Source organism: Serinus canaria, chromosome Z (genome assembly GCF_022539315.1).
Source record: "Serinus canaria isolate serCan28SL12 chromosome Z, serCan2020, whole genome shotgun sequence".
Classification (NCBI taxonomy): domain Eukaryota; kingdom Metazoa; phylum Chordata; class Aves; order Passeriformes; family Fringillidae; genus Serinus; species Serinus canaria.
In genome coordinates this window covers 28,212,026-28,231,560 of record NC_066343.1, presented here as the reverse complement: position 1 = coordinate 28,231,560, position 19,535 = coordinate 28,212,026, and positions in this window count along the sequence as shown.

The window sequence follows — 19,535 nt, the reverse complement described above, 5'->3', positions numbered from 1 at the left end:
GATGGCAAATAATCAAACTTTACGAATCATTGCACCTGATAAATTGCTGAGCTAAAAAATTGTGTATAATCTTGATCATTCTCCAGGAAGACATAGTTATAGAATTATAGAATGGTATGTGTTAGAAGGGACCTTAAAAATCATCTAGTTTTGGCCTGCCTTCCATGGGCAGAGATATTTTTCAGTCCCAGCCGATATGGCCTTGAACACTTCCAGGGATGGGGCGGCTTCTCTGGGCAACCTGTTCTAGTACTTCATGATCCTCATAGTGAAGAATTTTTCCTAGGTTCTAAAAAACCAGAACCTACTCACTTTCAATTTAAAACCATTGTCTCTTGCCCTGTCACTATCTGCCTATATAAAAAGTTGCTCTCTCCTTTTTGCAGACCTCTTTTAGGTACTGGAAGGCCTCAATGAGGTCTCCCTGGAGCCTTCTCCTGCTGAACAATGCCTGCTCTCTCAGCCTGTTTTTACTGAAGTACTTCTGGCCTCTGAGTTCTTTGGGGCCTCCTCTGGACCTCCTTTAACATGCCCATGTCTTTCTTGTGTTAAGGGAGAAAGCATAAACACCTTTATGTTGGGCTTTTGCTTCTTTTGACACATTTATAGTATTTTGCAGCTCTTCCTGTATTGCCAGCTTAACATAAATCAGTCTTTTCCTTGAAACCTAATATTTTTACACCTTTTCTTGCTACAGGACTTAAAACAATGATTGAAACATTACTTTCCAGACTGTTGTTTGTAGATGAACCTACTGAAAATTGTACCAAGGCTCAATTCAGCATAAAAACTTTACAGACTAAGTCATATTCACTTGATTTTGACAGGGATTTCCAGCAATGAAATAAAATATCAGTCAGAATAAGGGTGATTGTAAAGATTGGACAAAAAGTTTGTTAAGTTTAGAAAGTAAAAAATGGAAGGTTTTCCTTTGTATACAGAAAGCCTCATTTGTTTTTTTTCATTATGAGATGGAACCTTGCATCCAGCTCTGTGGTTCCAGCAAAGGAAGGACATGGAACTGTTGGAGTGAGTCCATAGGAAGGTCCTGAAAATGGTCAGAGAGCTGTGACACCTCTCTTAAGAAAGGCTGAGAGAGCTGTGGTTGTTCCCTCTTGGAGAAGAGATGACCCTAGGGAGGCCACATTGCAGCCTTGCAATATATAATATGTGTATTTGGCTTATAAGAAACACAAACTTTTTACTAAGACTTGCACTGACTGGAAAAAAGGCAACAGTTTTAAATTAAAAGAATATAGCTTAGATTTGGCATAAGGAAGACATTTTTATGATAAGGGTGGTGAGATGCAGGAAGACTTACCCCAGAAGAGTAGATGGTTCACCCATGGAAGTGTTCAAGGTCATGTGGGATGTGGCTCTGAGCAGCCTGATCTGGTTAGAGAGATACCACATGATCTTTGAGGTCTCTTCCAACCCAAATCATTGTATGATTTGCTATTTCTGATTCTCTTGCTGATGTAACCTCTCAGGGCTCATTAAACATTATACTTATTGTGTTTTAGTTCCATTCTTCAATTTGGTTCATATAATGAGCATCTGAATTATATACAAAACCTTAACATTTTTTTCGTTTTTTTTTCTGTTTCTGCATGTATTTTGTCATTTTTGTTTCTCTGCTATAAAGCATTGTGCTTATATTCATGCCTACAACAACCATAAAAAGAAATTTTTCATTAATCCCCCGAAAATGTACTCAAATAATAAGACTGTTTTACATTCTCTATATGGGCCAATGTAAACTCTCCCAAATACTTCTCGGAGGATCAAATCCTCTATTATTTTCAGTCTTCTGAGCTTCATCTATAACCTAGCAAAAGAGATGCATTTAGAATCAGAAAAAAGCATCATGTGCAAAGTTTCAACACTGAATGAATGCTATCCAGGCATAAACCCGTACATCTTCTAACATGGCTTGTGATAAGAGACAACTACTCAACCTCAGCCCCTATGCTAGTACTAATTTAATTACAATGTCCAAATGCTGAGATAATTCGTGAATATATTTAAGATTCAAGTTCAATATATATATTTTTTTTTCTCTCCTGGACCAATCACAAAATGCTGATTTATCCATTTAAACTAGAGATCTCCTGCAGCTCCTAAAAAATTTAGGTTCCCAGAGCTACCACGTTTTGTAGAACTCTCTTATTGTGAAAGTCCCTTTTTTACCTTTTCACAAAACTTATTGTTTCTCCACATAGATTTAGGTGTCTTTTTGAATACAGATAAGATGTTCTGAAATACTGAAGAAAACATTAAGAGCTTGAAATTACTCCCTGTGTTTTCCCTGTACAATTCCAAAATGGTAATTTAAAGGAGAAAGGCATTTTTATGCCTTCTGATCTCTGAGCAAAGCAAAGACAGAAATCAGGGCTGTGGAGGTGCAGGGAAAGAACACCCAGCATAATATGAAGCCACAGAGCTTAGTTGAAGTCTGAAGAAACTGATGAAATTTTTCATGCCATGTTCTGAATCTGAGGCTCCATGATGAGATAATGTCATGGTTTGACCCTGGCGCAATGTCAGTGCCCCCATGAAAATACCTTCTCCCTGGTGTCTGCTGTGAGATGTGATCAGAAATAGAGCAAAGCAGGCTCCAGCTTAGGAATTAAAGGGGAAATAATTTATTAAACTACAACTATACATAAAGAGAAACACACAGAACTCAAAATGAAAACCTCCCAAAAACATTCCTCCTCCCACCAAATTTCCAATACATTCACCCCTCAGATCATCAACTTTCATCCCACCACCACCCTTCACATTACCAATTCTCAGTTCATCAAGGAGAGAGGAGTCCCTCTTGCACCACAGGCTTCCCCAGGAAACACAGCTGAAACCTCTTGTGTTTCCATGTCACACGTAGCACTGCTCGGAGAACATCTTGCCATCGTGACTTCTTCCTTCCATGCCCAGTGCTCTCACCACTGCACATGGATCTAAGCTGCTTCTAGGGTTTTCCTTTTAAGGGTGCTTTGCCCAGTTCCAAAAAGAGCACAGTCCCTTGCTTTTGGGACACCTGTCCCCCCCAGATTTCACCCCCTGGGGCCGAGGGGTCTCAAGAACAGAGATCATCTTCCTCTTCTTCTGCACTGAAGATGGAGGGCACCACCACCCTCTTCACCCATCGTCTCTGTTCACACACTCATTCGCACCACATCACTGCACTCTCTTGGCTCGGAGCCATTGCCTCCCCCTAGAATGCAGTCTCTGTGTCACAGGAAAAATGGTTCTGTCCATGGCCATACAAGAAAAGTCCTGCCAAAGGCAACTCCATCACCTCCTCCCACCTAAGATTCTTTTCAACTTCTTTCATGGCCCATTTCCTCTTATCTCATCTCTATCTCTCTCCTCATTCAACTCCAGGAGGAACCAGCATTTGCAAGTTTTCCAGCATCCAAGGAAAGGGTTAAAATCTCAGGCTCTGTCTGTCCAGAACTCCCAACCTGCCCTCTCTCTCTTTCTCTCTCTCTCTCTTTGGGCATTCTCAGCTTTTAACCCCCCTGTGTTCTCAGAGGCGTTTCCATGTCCTCAGTGGCCACACCAGGTGCCAATATTCAAATCTGAGCACCTATTGGTTTGACCACAGCATCACACAAAACTCACTTCGTCTCAAACCACGACAGATAACAAAGGATGAAATGCTGGAGAAGGAGAAGAAAAGCTAAAACCTAATGATGAAACATAAGGGAAGTTCTGATCTCTAGTTCTGGTTGGATTGTAAAAAATGTTAAAAATAAAAAGAACAGTGGAAAAAGGATGCAGAACACTCATAAGGGAAGGCTCTGTGCAGAGTAAATATGCTTTAGAGTGTCCTAAATGCAATTTGCTGTCCCAGAAGTGTTTTCTTAGAGGCCATTTAGGAAAAAAATCTCTTGCTTTCTGCACAAGAGATCCTTAATGGCACTGAAAATGTTCAGAAAATTAAGAACTCACCAGGAAGGATGGTGTTTTTCCTAACATCCTTGTAATATCGTAAATTATTGACTTTTGTTCACATTCAGAAGTGAAGATCTCATTTGCAGCTAAAGAAGAGTAAATGACATCCTAATAAGGCTCTCTCCTTTTTACATAATGGGCTGTCCTCTTCTCTCCGTTTGGTGTAAATCTGAAGTAGTTTCATCAAATTAATGTGTTAAGGTTTTTTCTACAGTTCCAGAAACTAATTAATATAACCCTGTCAGGGAAAAATCCGGAGTTCTGCTGATATTCATGTAGTTGCTCTACACAGAATGTATTGTGTGTTTCAAGAAAGCTGATTCTGATTTCCATTCTGAAAACAAAGGAAGAAAACATATCTCTATCTTCCAGCTATCCGTATTTTCTAGTAGTGATATATGAACAATAATCTTTCCATAAATATTTTCTAATTTGAGATAAATAAGCATAAAAATTCCTTAAATAAATAAGCACAAGATTTCTACAGTGACAACATATTATTTTACGTTCAAACCCCACCTACACATGCTCTTCCCTTTTTCTTTCCAGAGCCCTGCATGGTTATAGTCCCTTGTAGCAACAGATCTATCAGGCCTGATGCACCCAGGATGTTTTCAGAACAAATGGTTGGACTGAAGCTGTAACTTTAGATGGACCTACTCCCAAAGCAGTTTTCAAAATAGGCTACCATCAGTCTGGTTCAGAATAACCCTTTAGCACTGGGGAAAAGACTGGTTCTTGTTTTGAATTCTGCAGATTTGATCTGACAAATGGCAAAATGGCATTCCACCAGTAAAGGGAAAATTCTTACCGTTCCTGGCTGGTTTGCTTCTCTGTAAGTTTGGAACTGGTTTTTTCTAACTTTGCTGGCCTTAGATTGATGAGTCTTTCAGATGCCTTATAAAGTGCTTACCAAAGCTGACAGTCAGAGCTCCTCAGAAGAAACTTTGTCTTCTTTGAACAAGCTTGATAAAACTGCTTAGTGCTCTTCAGACTGATAGTGCCTCAATGCAAAGAAAAAAAACAGGCAAATATGAAAGACAAAATAACAGTTATAGATGCAATTCCAAAACTATATTTTGCAGCGGCTGCTGTGTCAAAAGCACTTCCCTCCCGTCCGAGCGGGGGGGGGGGAAGGTGGCCGGGGCTAGCTCGGAGCACAGCAGCAGCTAGCAGCTAAGGGGGCACTACCCAGATCCGTCAGGGACGTCCGGGCTGCGCCTTCCTCGGCAGGACAGCAGCAACAGTATCGAAAAGAAGCGGCAAGGCGGAGAAGCCGAGAGAAAAGAGGGTCTTAACACGCCCGGTGTAGCCCAGTGGTTTTAATGTATCATTCCTCCACCGCGTCCAGGCGGGAAAAGACACCACTGCGTCGAGGCGGGAAAAGACTCCAATGTGACCAGGCGGGAAAAGACGAAACAAAAGGGGGAGAAGCAGTATATAAAGGGGTGTACAAGAACCAATCGGGAGAAACTGAGGAGGGGAATTCAACATGACTGACAGGGGTGGCAACAAGTGGTACACGAACGAAGGAGGGGCTCAGGGCACCTGCCCAATCACCCCCTGTGGAAGGGAGAAGTTTCTGGAAGGATGGGGGGGTTTCAGGAGATGAACGGGGCTCTGGAGGAGGGGAAAGGGGCAGTTGCCAGGGGAACAGGGGTGGAGACAAGGGCTTGGCAGCGAGCCTAGACAGGGAGGACACCATTCGAGGGAAAGGGGGAACCAGGACTGAACCATCGAACTGGGTATAGGGGTGTAACTGGGGGGAAGCATCATAAAACAATACAAAACAGGGAAGATAACTCAATTGGGAACTGAACACACACCACAACAATATTTCTTGACTATGTGAAAGAATGATTATCAGTCAGTCTTCATGTTGACTGAAATGTTTAAAGATTAGGTCTTGCCTTCATTTGTTCCATTTTTGATTTAATATTAAGAGCATATTTTCATATTCTTGTTGTGAAGAAGGTCTCTTGCTGCAAAACTGAGTCTGGTTTTACTCATTATCTGTTTCTGATTTTAACATTAATATGGATTTTAATTTTGAATATGTAGAGAAATAATTTGTATTTTATTATCAAAGGCCAAAAGGTGACATCTCAGTATTAGTCTAGCAAATAAAACCTACATGCAACCCAATCAGTGCAGGAAGGAAAAAGGTACAGAGAGAGATCTGGATATATTGAAAAAAAATGAGGCCTTTTATACTAGTTTTTTGGGTTTGTTTTATTTAAATCAGCAAATTACCTGAGATATCCATGCTCACAGAGGTTTGCATAATACTGTATAGGCCTTGTAATGACTTTCAGAAAGTGTAAATGGGCAAGTTTCCAGGTCCATTGTGTGTAGTGTGGCCCCTTGTGGGATGAAACAATTTATCACCATTTTGCAAAATCTGAAGTGCTTCATTCATGGAAAAAAACACATGCAGCTGTTCAGGTTTTGTTTGTTTGTTTTCTGTCTCAGAAAGTAATCTGTTTTTAACTGGAGTAAATAACTGTATTGATTGCCACAGTTAGGACTGTATCTAATACTTGCATGATAGCCTCGATATAGGAGACATTTGGAATTCTAATTTACAACATTAAATAGCCACATTTAATTCCACTGTTTTAAACATCAGCACAAGGAGAATAACAAAATAAAAGCTATTGTGGTAAAGAATGAGCAAATGAATAATCTTTATGTTCCCAAGCATATTTGAACCAAACATTTGAAATAGATATTGCTTATAATATGCATAATCAGTGTAATTAATGTTGTAATTGATTTAGGATCTCTGCTATGCCTTGTGGTTCATGGTATTATTATAGCGGATAATGTTCATTTAAGTGGTGTGTTCTGAACAAAAAGTTGTCTTTATCTTGCTCATCCTATAATGTCATTATATAATGCTTCTTGCCTTATTCCTCAGAAGATTAGAAAATGAAATTTTATTCTGTGGTCTCATACATGAAATATGTTCCTGTACTTTTTTTGCCTGAGTTCCTTCCTCATTTCCTACCACTGGGCTTGGAGGAAGAACCAGAACTATAAAAGTGCAAAAGATTCCAGATAAAGACAGTTTAATAGTGAAAAGATACATGTGTATGCAAAACAATGGAGAAAAGCAGTCACTGCTTTCCCTTGGTAAGAAGATTTTACTCCTGCAGTCCCTGTCTTGCTCTCCATTCACTCAAAGAGGGAAGAGAGGTTACCATTGAACACTGCAGCTAAAAAGTTGTTGAGCTCCTCAGCCTCCTCCTCATTTGTTGATACCAGTGTACCAGCATTGTCTGCCAGGGGACACACCTTCTTTGACTTCTCTTTTCTGGCTGGCATACCTTCCTGTTATTCCTTGTGTCCCTTGCCAGGTTCAGTTCCAGCTTTGCCTTGGCCTTCCCCACCCTGACTGTGCTCTTCCCAAGTTACTTGTCATCGTTGCCACTACTTCTCCATTTGATGATTTCCTTTTAGTTTGACCAGTGGTGCCCTGCTGAGCCATGCCAATCTCCTGCCTTCCTTGTCTGATTCTTTGCTCCTGGGAAGTGCAAGCTCTTTCTCTCTTGGAGGTTTGCCAGCTCTGTTCCTCTCCCCAGCCCCTGAGGAGGCTTTCAGGAGATTCTATGGACTCTCTCATTGAAGAGCTGGAAATTTCCTTTCTTAAATCTCAGGGGCCTGTCTTTACCTCTCTCCTGACCCATATCTCTGTGGATTGTGAACTCTTCCAATGCATGGTCACTGCCCCCCGTCCTGACATCCACAATTAGCTCACATTGGTGACCAGTATTGAATCCCCTCTGGTAAGGCTCTGTATTACCTTGGTCAGGAAGTTTTCCTCCATGCATTCCAAGAATCTACTGGCAGCTCCCCATGCTACTTTCCTAGAAGATATTGAGGTCCCTGAAGTCCTCCAGAAGGACAGGAGCCTGCAAATGCAATGCCTCCTGCAGGTGAATCAAGAAGGTTCCATCAATAGGCTCCACGGGATCAGGGGGCCAACAGTAGATACTGACCACAAGGTTCATTCTGTGGCCGTGGTTTCTGATTTTTACCCAGCAACTACTAGGTGCTATGAGCGAATGTATTTACCCATGTGAAAATTTACAGTTCTAATCCTTTTTTTCATACTTTTTTCAGAGATTGGTGAGTGTAAATAAGAGGAGTTTTAAAGGTGTAGGTAAGAGTATTTTAAAGAAGTTTGGAAAGTGCTGCTGTTCTAGCAAAAAAAAAAAATTCAGTAATTCCTATAATTTTCTTGTGAGTGACATGGAACTATAAATGCAGGACAGGAAGGAATGCTGGGAAGAGATGTGGGGCTTCTGTTTTGCTTCTGTAGTGAAGGATGTTTTTTATTTTGCAGCAGAGTATCTTCTCCAGGAAAGGTTTTTGTAAAGAATCTAAATTTCTTTCCCTGAATTTGTTATGTGTTGGAGAATTTATAGAAGGTATGTTAGATCTTCTTTTGATCTTCTGTAATTTCACAACCTTCTTTTCCTTTTGTGATAAATTAAATAATTCAGTCTAGCATCTAGAGGCAGGAAAATGTCCTATGTTCTGTTCTCCACTCCCTTCCACAAATTTAGCCATTGAAAAATCCTGAAGCAAGTAAGTGCATTTAAAATACAGTTCTGATACTGATTATTTTCCTTAAACAAATCTTCTAAACACCTTAATTTTCTTTACCATTCTTCTCAGAAGAGGCTTCATTATGGTGTTTGGGCATTTTAACAAACATTTCATGTAAAAATCTGAATCTTTAAAATTGGAATATGTTGAAAAGATGAAAAAGTTTGCCCAGGATCATCCTACAGACTAGTAATAGGTGTGGTAAGGACCTATTGAGTACAAACCCAGTAACACATGGGTAATTTAGCTTTCTTTAAAACACAAATTGTTGTTTTAGAAAATTTTTGGAATTAGAAAGCATCACAGAATAACATTACGGTACGAGACACAGTAAAATCAAATCTATTGATTGCACTGTCTTAGAGATATTATTGCAGCATGCACAAGTTTTTAAGAAGGAGTTGAGTGAATGTCATTGCGTAAACATTAGGTTGGAACATAAGAATTTTGGGGGTTTTTCATTCCCTTAATATTCCCTGAATGTTCCACTCCCTTTCATTTCCCTATATTTCAACTAGTCGCAATTACATACTAAAGATGGGTGTGACATGAAGTAAGTTTTCCTGATGTCTTGTCTATATATTTTAGTTAAAATAAGTAAAATAAGAGCAAAAGAAGCATGCTGAAGTTTTTTGAGGTGGTGGTTTATAATGAGTCTGATGCCTTGAGAGTCTACAACAGAGGCTAGGCAGAGTTATAGGAATAATGTAGGTATTTATTAAAAGGCCTTCAAAGGATACACTTTGAGCAGTACAAGAGCCTGGCCAGGGCTACACCCAAGGTAGACTCAAGATGGACTCAGGATGGATGATGGGTTACACGTTTTCATACTTTTATAAGTTTTGGTCCATGTACATATTAGGGTTAATTGTCCAATTACAGTTTCAGATTATGAAGTCCCCCCCTCCCAGATTGCTCTCCTCAATTTGCTGTTGTTTTTACTTTTTTGGACTTGAAGCTGCAGCTGTGTCCAAGGTTCTCGGGCTGGAAAAGGATTGTTTTGTTTAACTAAACTGTGAGAACTTTCTGACACTTTATAAGAAATTCAGAGTTATATACTAATGCAGTACAGAATCTGGAAAATGTGAAAGCTGAAACTTAAGGTATCATGTCCAATGCATGATCATTTTTTCATCTTCTAATAGCTACAGTCTCACAACCATTTATGTCTATATAAAAAAGCAGAAACCTCCATCTCAAAAAAGAGGCGCTAAGACCTAATGTAAAAATGTCAAGCTAGACATTTAAAAATGTCAAGCTAGACATATAAGCTAGTGTAGTCTGACTCTCTAATTTGATGGTTTCTATCTCTTCAGCTGGCATATGTGTAATGTATTTGCTCACCTTTAATATTTATTTATTTTTAAATTACTAATTTTTTACTGCCCCATTCAAAAAATACCCATGTAGAAAGGGATGAATGTCCTTGTTTTTTAATGAATTAAAAGTTGCTATGATCTGTTCAAGGCTTCAGTGTGACTTTTTACTTATGTCCACATGGATCATGGTGCAACTAGTTGAGATGCGAGTGGCACTGAAACCAGCACTACGTAATGAACACTTGAGCAGCCACCTTGTGCTGGGTCCCCCATGGCTGCAGTTGGACTCTGATCTAAGAGTGTAAAAGATGGGCCATTCCCTTGGTATAACTTGGACTATCAGTCCAATCCAATCACAATCTTAACCTTTGAATGTGGGCTGCAAGCTTTTAAATTCAATTGTATTATCAACTCTTTTTGAAAACAGTAGATCTTAACTCAGAAAAATGAAAAGCTGCAAAATTTTAGCCCATCCATTTTATGCTATTGATATAATATTGACTTAGGACTCTATAAAAGCCATGAAATCACAAATGAAGAAAAAGCAGTCTAAAGGTATGATACACTTTTGTTAGATACACACAGCTAAAATGATCAGGTTTACAGTTTTAACAGCATAGAACTTTAAACTACTTTTCTTCCACCCCAGAAGCCTATGGACAACATATCAAGCAGACCTGTATATGAAAAATGAATGCAAGCTTTCTGAAAGCTTAAAGCATATTCATGAATTGGTGTGTGGTGAAAGAAAAGTTCTGGTTTTCATTGTGCTTCTAATTTTAGGCAAGATTTTTTCTGCTTAGGTTCAGCTCACTATTTTGTCCATGTGTCACAGAATTTATTGATAACCTTCACATGTCAGCCTCCAGATACGAGTGTAGCCCATGCTAAATTCTAAGAAAAGTGTGTTCTGTGAAGACTTATTTTACATGTTTCTATCAGTCTCAGTAGTCTGTCTATTTTTCTCCCCTTTAATAATGTGATAGAGTCATAGATACATTTTATTGTAAAGACTGAACCTAGCTGTAAAATTTCTGTATCATCTTGACAGAGAAAATGTTTTAAGTGTCTTAATGGCTCATCATTACTTGCTCCTTCCTCCTTAAAGATCTGTGATCTCACCTACAGTGAAAAGGGTATTGATTCTGGAAATTGTGACATTTTCTCTCTCTGTCCTTTTCTTTAAAATCTGTGAACATGTGAATATCTTTTGAGTTTATCTTCCAAGAATATCTGCCAATTTGATGGCTGTCTTGTACTTTAATGCATTAACCTTTTTTTATTGACCTAAGCTACTGTTAAATTTTAATAATCCCTCCTTTGTTGATCTTTTCCTTAATTCTAATTATCTATACCAACAGAGATGTTTGAGGTTTTGTCTTATCCTACTCTTTTAGTGTTTCAATTTTAAGCCTTAACCACATCTCAAAGCTCTCCAGTTACACCAACAAGGTAGGTGATGTGTCTGAGAGGATTGAAAACCCAACTGGCCAGGAAGATATATTTACTGGGTCTACCAGAGTATGTGTAGTAGTAACAGTAGTAACTCTGCCTTCTAGGGTGAGAATTAAAGGAAATAGTGGAATAAAGGAACAGAGACTAATTTAACTATGAAGCTCTAAAGGTATATTCGTATTCCATGCATCGTTTATGGCATCAGTAAGACTGCATAATATCTTTATATATATATATATATATATGTCTTTAAATGAAGTTTAAGGCAGTTTGAGCAGATTGTGAAGACAAAGAATTTGCACAATTCTTCAGAGAAGAAGTTTTGGATGTTAACTTCTTGGCTGGAAAATGCTTCAGTGAATGTCTGGGTGAATGCCAGGGAGTTCACAAATTTTATTGTGATGATTTCTTCTTTTTCTCATGTACCAGGTAGAGACATAAGTTCTAGTTTTTTGATTTTTTTCCCATGAAAATACCAGAGCCATGACACACCTGAATAGCTCTGGTTCCAATTTACAGAAGATGGAATTTGCAAATAGCTCTGCAAGTTCACCCTAGATTTTGTACATTGTTTTCAGGCCAGGTTTTACAGGGGAAGCCTTGTTTATATTGTTTTGCATTTGAGTTACACTTGCATATAGGGTTTTTTGGGGGGGAGAAGTGTATTTTCATCAAAGATATTGAATTTTGCCTATATCTTATATAACTTTTCTTATCCAAAGCATGTGTGTGAGGGATGGGAAAATATAATCTAAAATAAATTTTAAAAGAAAGCCAAGCATCAATTTAAAAGAAAACAAAGTGAAAATTCATGGTATTGAATGCAATTAAACTGTATTTGTTACTGGTTTTCCTACTGAAAATCTCTGCTTCTTTTTTTGTGTTTCTACCTAAAATATTTGATTCCATTAAGGCATAGCTGGTCTAATGCAAATTTTTCACAAGTTATGGGAATGTTTTTGTCAATTCCAGGAGTTTAGAGGTAAAAGGAAACAAACATAATCAGTTCCTTTATGCCACATGCATGTATTTTTCCCACTGTGGTGTTTGTTTGTTTGTGTGTGGTCTTTAATATGTTGGTACCTTTAAGAAAAGTGGTCACACTGTGGGTAGTGTAACTTCAAACACTTCAAGATAGTCTTACATTAAAATGGTTGTGTTCTCTCTTCTACTACTATGAGTAACAGATTTCATTTATCTGATGTTAGCCACTAATTTATTTTTTAATCCCTCCTTATTCTGAGGGAGAATTTTTTTATTGCTTCTTTATGGAATATTGGTCAAGGAAACATTGCTAGTTTCATCTGGTGAGGCTATTGCAGTGTACATTGCATAAAGTACAAATAGCTTGCTTTATATTCACCTGAAAAGACTTTTTTTAAAAACTACACACAACTGAGAATAACCACATTTGAAAATTTTATCTTTTATATTCTATCAATATTTAAAAAGGGTCTGAAGGGAAGGACCCCAAAAAGTAATGTAATTACTTTCTTAAGTACTACTTAAAATTTAGTGCAATACAATTTAAAATAATTATAAACAACAAAACTAAAACGACATTTTTTTTTTACAAATACAATAATTGTCACTTTTTTCCTGACTGTTAAGAAAGCAGGTATTTTGAATACTCTAAATATGACCAGCAGTGTGTTTCTTCCTTTAAATTGTACTTTTGCAGTTTGTCCCTTGTAAAGCAAACATTTCAGTCCCGTTTTAGCAAACGTTATATTCAAAATAAGTTTAGAAAATATTGCTTGCTTCTGTTGAAAAAATTTTAACCGATTAATCCTGACAAATTACAGGAAAGTCTAATTTGTGCAAAGAAAGCTTTTCTTAAATAGCTTTATGTGTTGAGTTTCTCCTTCACATTTCTCAAGCAAAAGAGCAAATTCATCCCTTTTATAATGTCTCAAGTTCATAAGGCAGCATTATGCCTGAATTTGGTGAATGAAATGTGCATCTGCTATCAATCTAGATATGCCATTTATACTATACTATCCATGTAGATATACTGGAGATTTATTTAAATTACAACCAGAATTTATGATCTGTTCCATATAAATGAATATATTTTTATGTTTCATCAATTCCCAGTTCTTCACACCTTTACCTCATCCTGATTTAAATTTCCTGGAGCATGGCAAAGCTTATTCTTTGATTTGATAAGAAATTGCTGGAAAATGAGGTATTTCTGCACAACATATGTGAGTGTACGTGACTATTAGAACAGATATATTTATTGATTGGCTGCATAAAACATGAAAAAACATGATGAAGGTATGTTCTGAATATGTATTTAAACACATTAATGACTTTCGTTGTACAGTTTATTATAGTAAGTCATATAATGAAGTAATTCTCCCTCCCTTTCTCTCCTACCTTACTTCCCTCTTGGTTCTCTTGACCTTATTTCTTCCTTTCTTCCTTCTCCTTTTAGCATGGGAAAGAAGGATAATTGCTTGTGTTTGTAGATCAAGTCTCATTGCTTGTATTGGATTGCCTTCACTGTAGTGAAATACCAACTGAATCAATGTCTCAGATGGCCAGAATACATTTTAAAGGTATCCTATTCACTAATTCTAGAAGAGTAAGTAAGGTAGTCTGCATCCTACAATGGGTTTAAACATTTATAAGTTTCTAATTTTACTTTTTTTTTTCATTTATCACAGTGCAGGAATAAAAACATTATTTATGCTGTTCAATTCACTAGGTTTTTGACATTAATCTTCAGCAAGTGAAGACAAATCTTCAACCTAGGTAACTCAGGAATAAACCAAACAGGTAGAGATTTTTAGATGAGGTTACTATTCAAGAAAATGTGAGACTGAAGTAATACATGAAGAATTAAAGATAGCTTAAAATATAGAAAATTTTCCAAACAGAACTTTGGCCACATTGGTTTGAACAATTTGTGAGACAGGCTTAACTTTCTGTAATAGACTGGATGCCCTCAAATGTTGGCAGGATGTGGTCCTTCAACTGGCACAGAATGTACTACAAGTTTTTGTAAAATATACATTTGTGTCAATTCCAATTTACAGTTGTAGTTAAAGTCCAAAATGAGTATGAGAGACAGGAGAGAAAAAATGGCCCCTGAAGATATCCCAGGCTCTTTGCCCAGATTCTTGATAGAGGCCTTTTACACCTTGGACAGACACTTTTAAGATATTTTAGCAAGTGAATAAGATCTGCCAAAATAGAATGAGGCAGAAATCTTGAATACATCCTAAACCTATAACCATATGCAAACATTGAAGTATCCACTGTCTGAATAAATTTAGAAAAACAAAGAATGATAACATTCTTTGTTCTTTCTGTTCTATTCAAGAAAGTGAAGTAAGTTAATTTCACTGTTCTTAGCTCTGAATAAATATTGGACTGAGCAGAAGGCATTGCACTACTGAGTGCAGAAACAGAGTCTTTGGAGGTCCTCTTGCCTAAAATCCCTTTCTACAGCAGGAAAACCTAGAGTGAGTTGTGTGGAGCTGTTTCCAGACAGTTTTTAAATATCTCTAAGGATAGAGATAGATCCCATCACCTCCTTGGGCAACATGTTCTATTGTCCAGAAATGTCCTACATTTTTTTGGTTTAGTACTGGTGAATTAAGTTAATTTAAACTAATGACCATTATAACATTTTCAAATGAATATTGGTACCTATTTTCCCTTTGAAGATGGTGGTGTATCAGCCACAACAAGACTTTTTTACCTCTTCACTGGTCTGAAACACACATGTGAAAGAAGGACCTTAACTTTTCTTCAAAAGGAGTTTGAGATTATTTTCTTCAAAATGAGATTGAACTATATAGATTTTGCAGATGCATTTCTTTGTTTAATTTTCAATATATTCCATTAAAGTCTTTTGAAAATGTTCTCTTTCAACTATCTGTAATCACTTGTATCAAAATCTTCTTTATCTTAGGAAGTTACTCACTATCTAGAGTCAACACTTTTTCAGTCTCTCGTTATTTGAGTTTCATTCAGAAACACAAGAATTCAATCCTTTTATGATCAGGTAACCTTCTCAGTGGATTAGGGAAGGACTGTGGATGACATGTACCTGGCACTCACCACAAAATTTGACACAGACTTTCATGGCATTCTCCTGGAAAAGTTGGGCAAGTATAGCCTTCTCTGAGTTAAAAAAATTAAAAAAAATAGATGTATGGCAATGCCAAGAGACTGGAGGTGAATAGTATCACATCCAGTTGGTTGCCATTCACTATTTGGGCTGCCCAGTGATCAGTGCTGGGTCCAGTCCTATTTAATATCTTCATTTATTATCTGAAAGTTTGGACTGAGTGAACCCTTAGTAAGTTCGTGAATGACACCATTTTGGGTAGAGGTATTGATCTGATGGAGAGCAGGAAGGTTTTGCAGATGGATCTAGACAGCCCGGATCCATGGACCAAGGCCAGTTGCATGAGGTTCAACAAAGCCAAGTGTCAGGTCTTGCCTTTGGGTGACTACAACTCCATGCAAACCTACAGGCTGGAGCAGAATGGCTACAAAGCTGCCCAGTGGAAAAACACTGGAGGGTTCTGGTCAACAGCATCTGAAAGTGAGCCAGGAGTGTGCCCAGGAGCTAAAAGATACAGGGGCATCTTGGCCTGTGTCAGTGGGGCCAGCTGAACCAGGGTAGTGATTGTCCCTGGTGAGGTCACACCTTGAGATCTATGTCCAGTTCTAGCACCTTTCTTTAAAAATTACATTGAGGTTCTGGACTGTGTTCAAAGGAGAGTAACAAGTCTGGTGAAGAGGGTAAGTCATATGAGGAGTAGCTAAGGAGATGGTGTTAAGCCTGGAGAAAAGTGGGATAACCTTATAATTATCTACAAGTACCTCAGAGGAGGTTGTAGCCAGGTGAGGGCCAGCCTCTTCTCCCAGGCAACCACCAACAAGACAAGAGGAAAATAGTTCAAGCTGTACCAGGGGAGGTTCAGGTTGAACATTAGAAATTATTTTTATGGGAAATGCTGGAAAACATTGAAGTGAACAGACCACAGAAGTGATGCAGTCACCAGCCACAGAGATGTTTAAGAAAAACCGTCTGTGGCACTTGGTGGCATGGTCTGGTTGACAGGGTTGTGGCTGGTCAAAATTTGACTCAATGATCTCAGATCTTTTACAGCCTAAATGATTCTGTGATTCTGTAAGAGGTTGAGTATCAAGCACTGAACTCTGAGTAGCACTAAAGATGCACTGCTTTTGGTTTTTTTTTTATTGTGCCTACTTTCTTCTCACTTGTATGAGGAAAATGAGAATATTTGTAAGCCTGCAAAAATAGATTACTTCTCAAAGCATCTTTCTGAAAAGTGGGTAATGGCATTTGCAGTTAGGCTCTAGCATTGGCCTCAAAGGAAGCAGACTTGAGATAATGCAGCATATTTCACATGCCTCAGCAAATCAGCATTTCACCTGTTACCTTGTTGTGTGTTTTTGACACTGCTCTATAATGTATGTTGTTATACTGTATCATATAAATCGAAATTCAAGAACTTCATAAGCTTTGTTCTGGAAAGATATCCCATTGTATTGTTTTTATTTTAAGTAACCTCTTTTCTTTCTGATTTTCTTCGCTTCCTAGATGGACCACTTTTTCAGGTGGGTTGAAAGAAACTATAACCACTTGCTTAGAAGTATGTGTCCTAAACAAAAAGGAAGTCTCAGGAGGTACATCCCAAAAAAGTGACTCCAGTAGCAGCTCATCTGTACTCTAGGAGCAGGTATCTAACATACCACACAGACATTTCCATTTTTTCTTCATGGGGTAAAGGAGATTGTCTTTTTTTCTTTATTTTATGAAAAATATCAGTTTTCTATGGGAAAAGAATACCCTGCCCCTACATCTTCCCTCTTAAACAGAAACTGTGAACATAATGAAATTACAGTGTAACACCAGTTGCCTCAGTGTGAGGCACTGACAGCTCAGCATTCCTATGGTGTCCTAATGGTTGTGTGGAGGAGCCGAGTCAGCTCCTTTACATTTGCAATAAAATGTGCTTCAATGAGAGATGAAAAAAATGTGCAGGAAGTAGACAGTTTTGGAAAAAAATCCTATCCAAAAAGTGCTTAATGATTCATAACTTGTGTTTCATGCAAATAAGCAAAGGATGGCAGAGAAAATATTCCTTGCTGTACCGGTTTGAGCTGTGATACAGTTAATTTTGTCTCTAATAGCTAATATGGGGTTGTGTTCTGAATTTGCACTGGAAACACTTTGATAACACAGGGATATTTTAGTTCCTGCTGAGCAGGGATAACACAGAGCCAAGGCCTTTAGTGCTCCTCACCCACCCCTCCAGTGAGGAGGCTGAGGGTGTGCAGGGAGCTGGGAGGAGGCAGCTGACCCCACACCACATGGTGCCATCCTCAGGTTATAAAGGAAGGAGGAAGGAGGGGTCATTTGGAGAGGTGGAGTTTGTCTTCTCCTGTAACTATGGGGCCTAATGGGACCTCTTGTTCTGGAGATGGCTGAACAACTATCTGGCCATGGAAACTGGTGAATGAATTTCTTGTTTTGCTTTGGTTGCATGTGAGACTTCTTCTTCTTCTTCCTATTAAACTTTCTTTCTCTCACCTCAAGAATTTTCTAGTTTTTCCCTTCCAATTGTCTCCCTTATCCTACCAGGGGAGACGTTATGGGATGCTTAATTGTTAAGCCACAACACTTGCCTATTAACAGAATTCAGTGCTGATGGTTATAGTATATGTCTCATAACAGGTGTTCACCTAGAAAAGCTTTCTGTATGACGCAATTACTTTTCTCATTTTCCTATCACAAAATAACCTCCAACTTGTGATAGCACTGAATCGTCACAGACTACTACTTTGACAACCAATGTACTTCCAAGCAATATTAAAGAACCACAGATTTTGCACTCATCACGTCCACTCCTTTCCCCTTTCTTATTTTCTTTAGTGCTTCTTTCAGCTTTTATTAAGAGCCTATTATTTAGATATATGTTTTGTTCTATTCCTGGTGATAGTGTTTCATCTCTCCTTGTATTTTCTGTTTTTCACCTCCATATGTACAGGTTGACTTGTGAAAGCTTTACAGTGGTGATTTCAGGAAGAAGCTAACCTTAGCTGGAATATCTAGATTTTATTCTGCTGTAAATGTCTATTAAACCTAACTAAACATTATTTTTGCTTTTGATGTTGCTTTTACAAGTTTCAGAAGACAGAATTAATGTCTTGAATCATATTGCCAAGTTTTCCTTGCATATATCCTTCTGTATACAACTAATTTAAATGAGTTAGTAAAAAGGTTATCTACACTGGTTGTCATATGTGTATCTCCCACTCCCGACGGAGTCCAAGTTGTCCTTGTGGCCTTGTCCATGTGGTTTCCACGTTGCAGAATACAGAGAAGGAATATGTAAAGATTTTTGCAGCATGGGTAATGAAGGGTTTGGCTCTTATCTAGGTGATAGTGCACAATGGCCAGCAAAATAGGTTACAAAATAAAAGAAAAAAAAATTCAGCTGAACTATGGCGACCTTGAAATGAAGTGTTGCTGATAACATCACACATGTTTTTAAAATGAACAAAGTTTTTTTAGGATGCTCTATCCAGCTGTTGCAAAGCAAATAAGGGAATCAGACAATAAACTATTCATCGCTCTTTTGTTAACTGTTTTGCATTATGGGAGCTAATTAACATTTTATTTCAAAGAGAAAATGGAAAGTGATGGTAACTGGGGTTAGAGTTCAGAAAGTTCAGAGGCCCAGAAATAAGGATGAGAAAATATTAAATTAAAAAGGGATTTGGGGATCCTTCTTTGGCAAATGATGAAATTTGATGAAATGATGATGAAATTTCCACTCATCCTTGAAGAGAACAAGTAATCCAGTATTGAATGCCTGTTAGTTTTACCAGAAAGATGAGTGTTCTAGTAAATCCTAAAGCCTGAAGACTGCTGAGCCAGAAATTATATCCATCCTGCTTGCTGTGGGCTCCTTTTCCATCTCTGCTGTACTGCAACAAATTTATGACGCTGCCCTCCTTCTTTAACACCTTAGCTATTTATGGCTACACTTCAGGACTACTAGAACTGTAGTCATAATAAAAAGAGATTCCTGGCTTCTTCTGACTACTCAAAATATTGGTCAGCTTCCTAAAATGGAATATCATTTTCCAGCTGTTTGATCTCATTCACAATGTTGTCAGGACTAACATAAT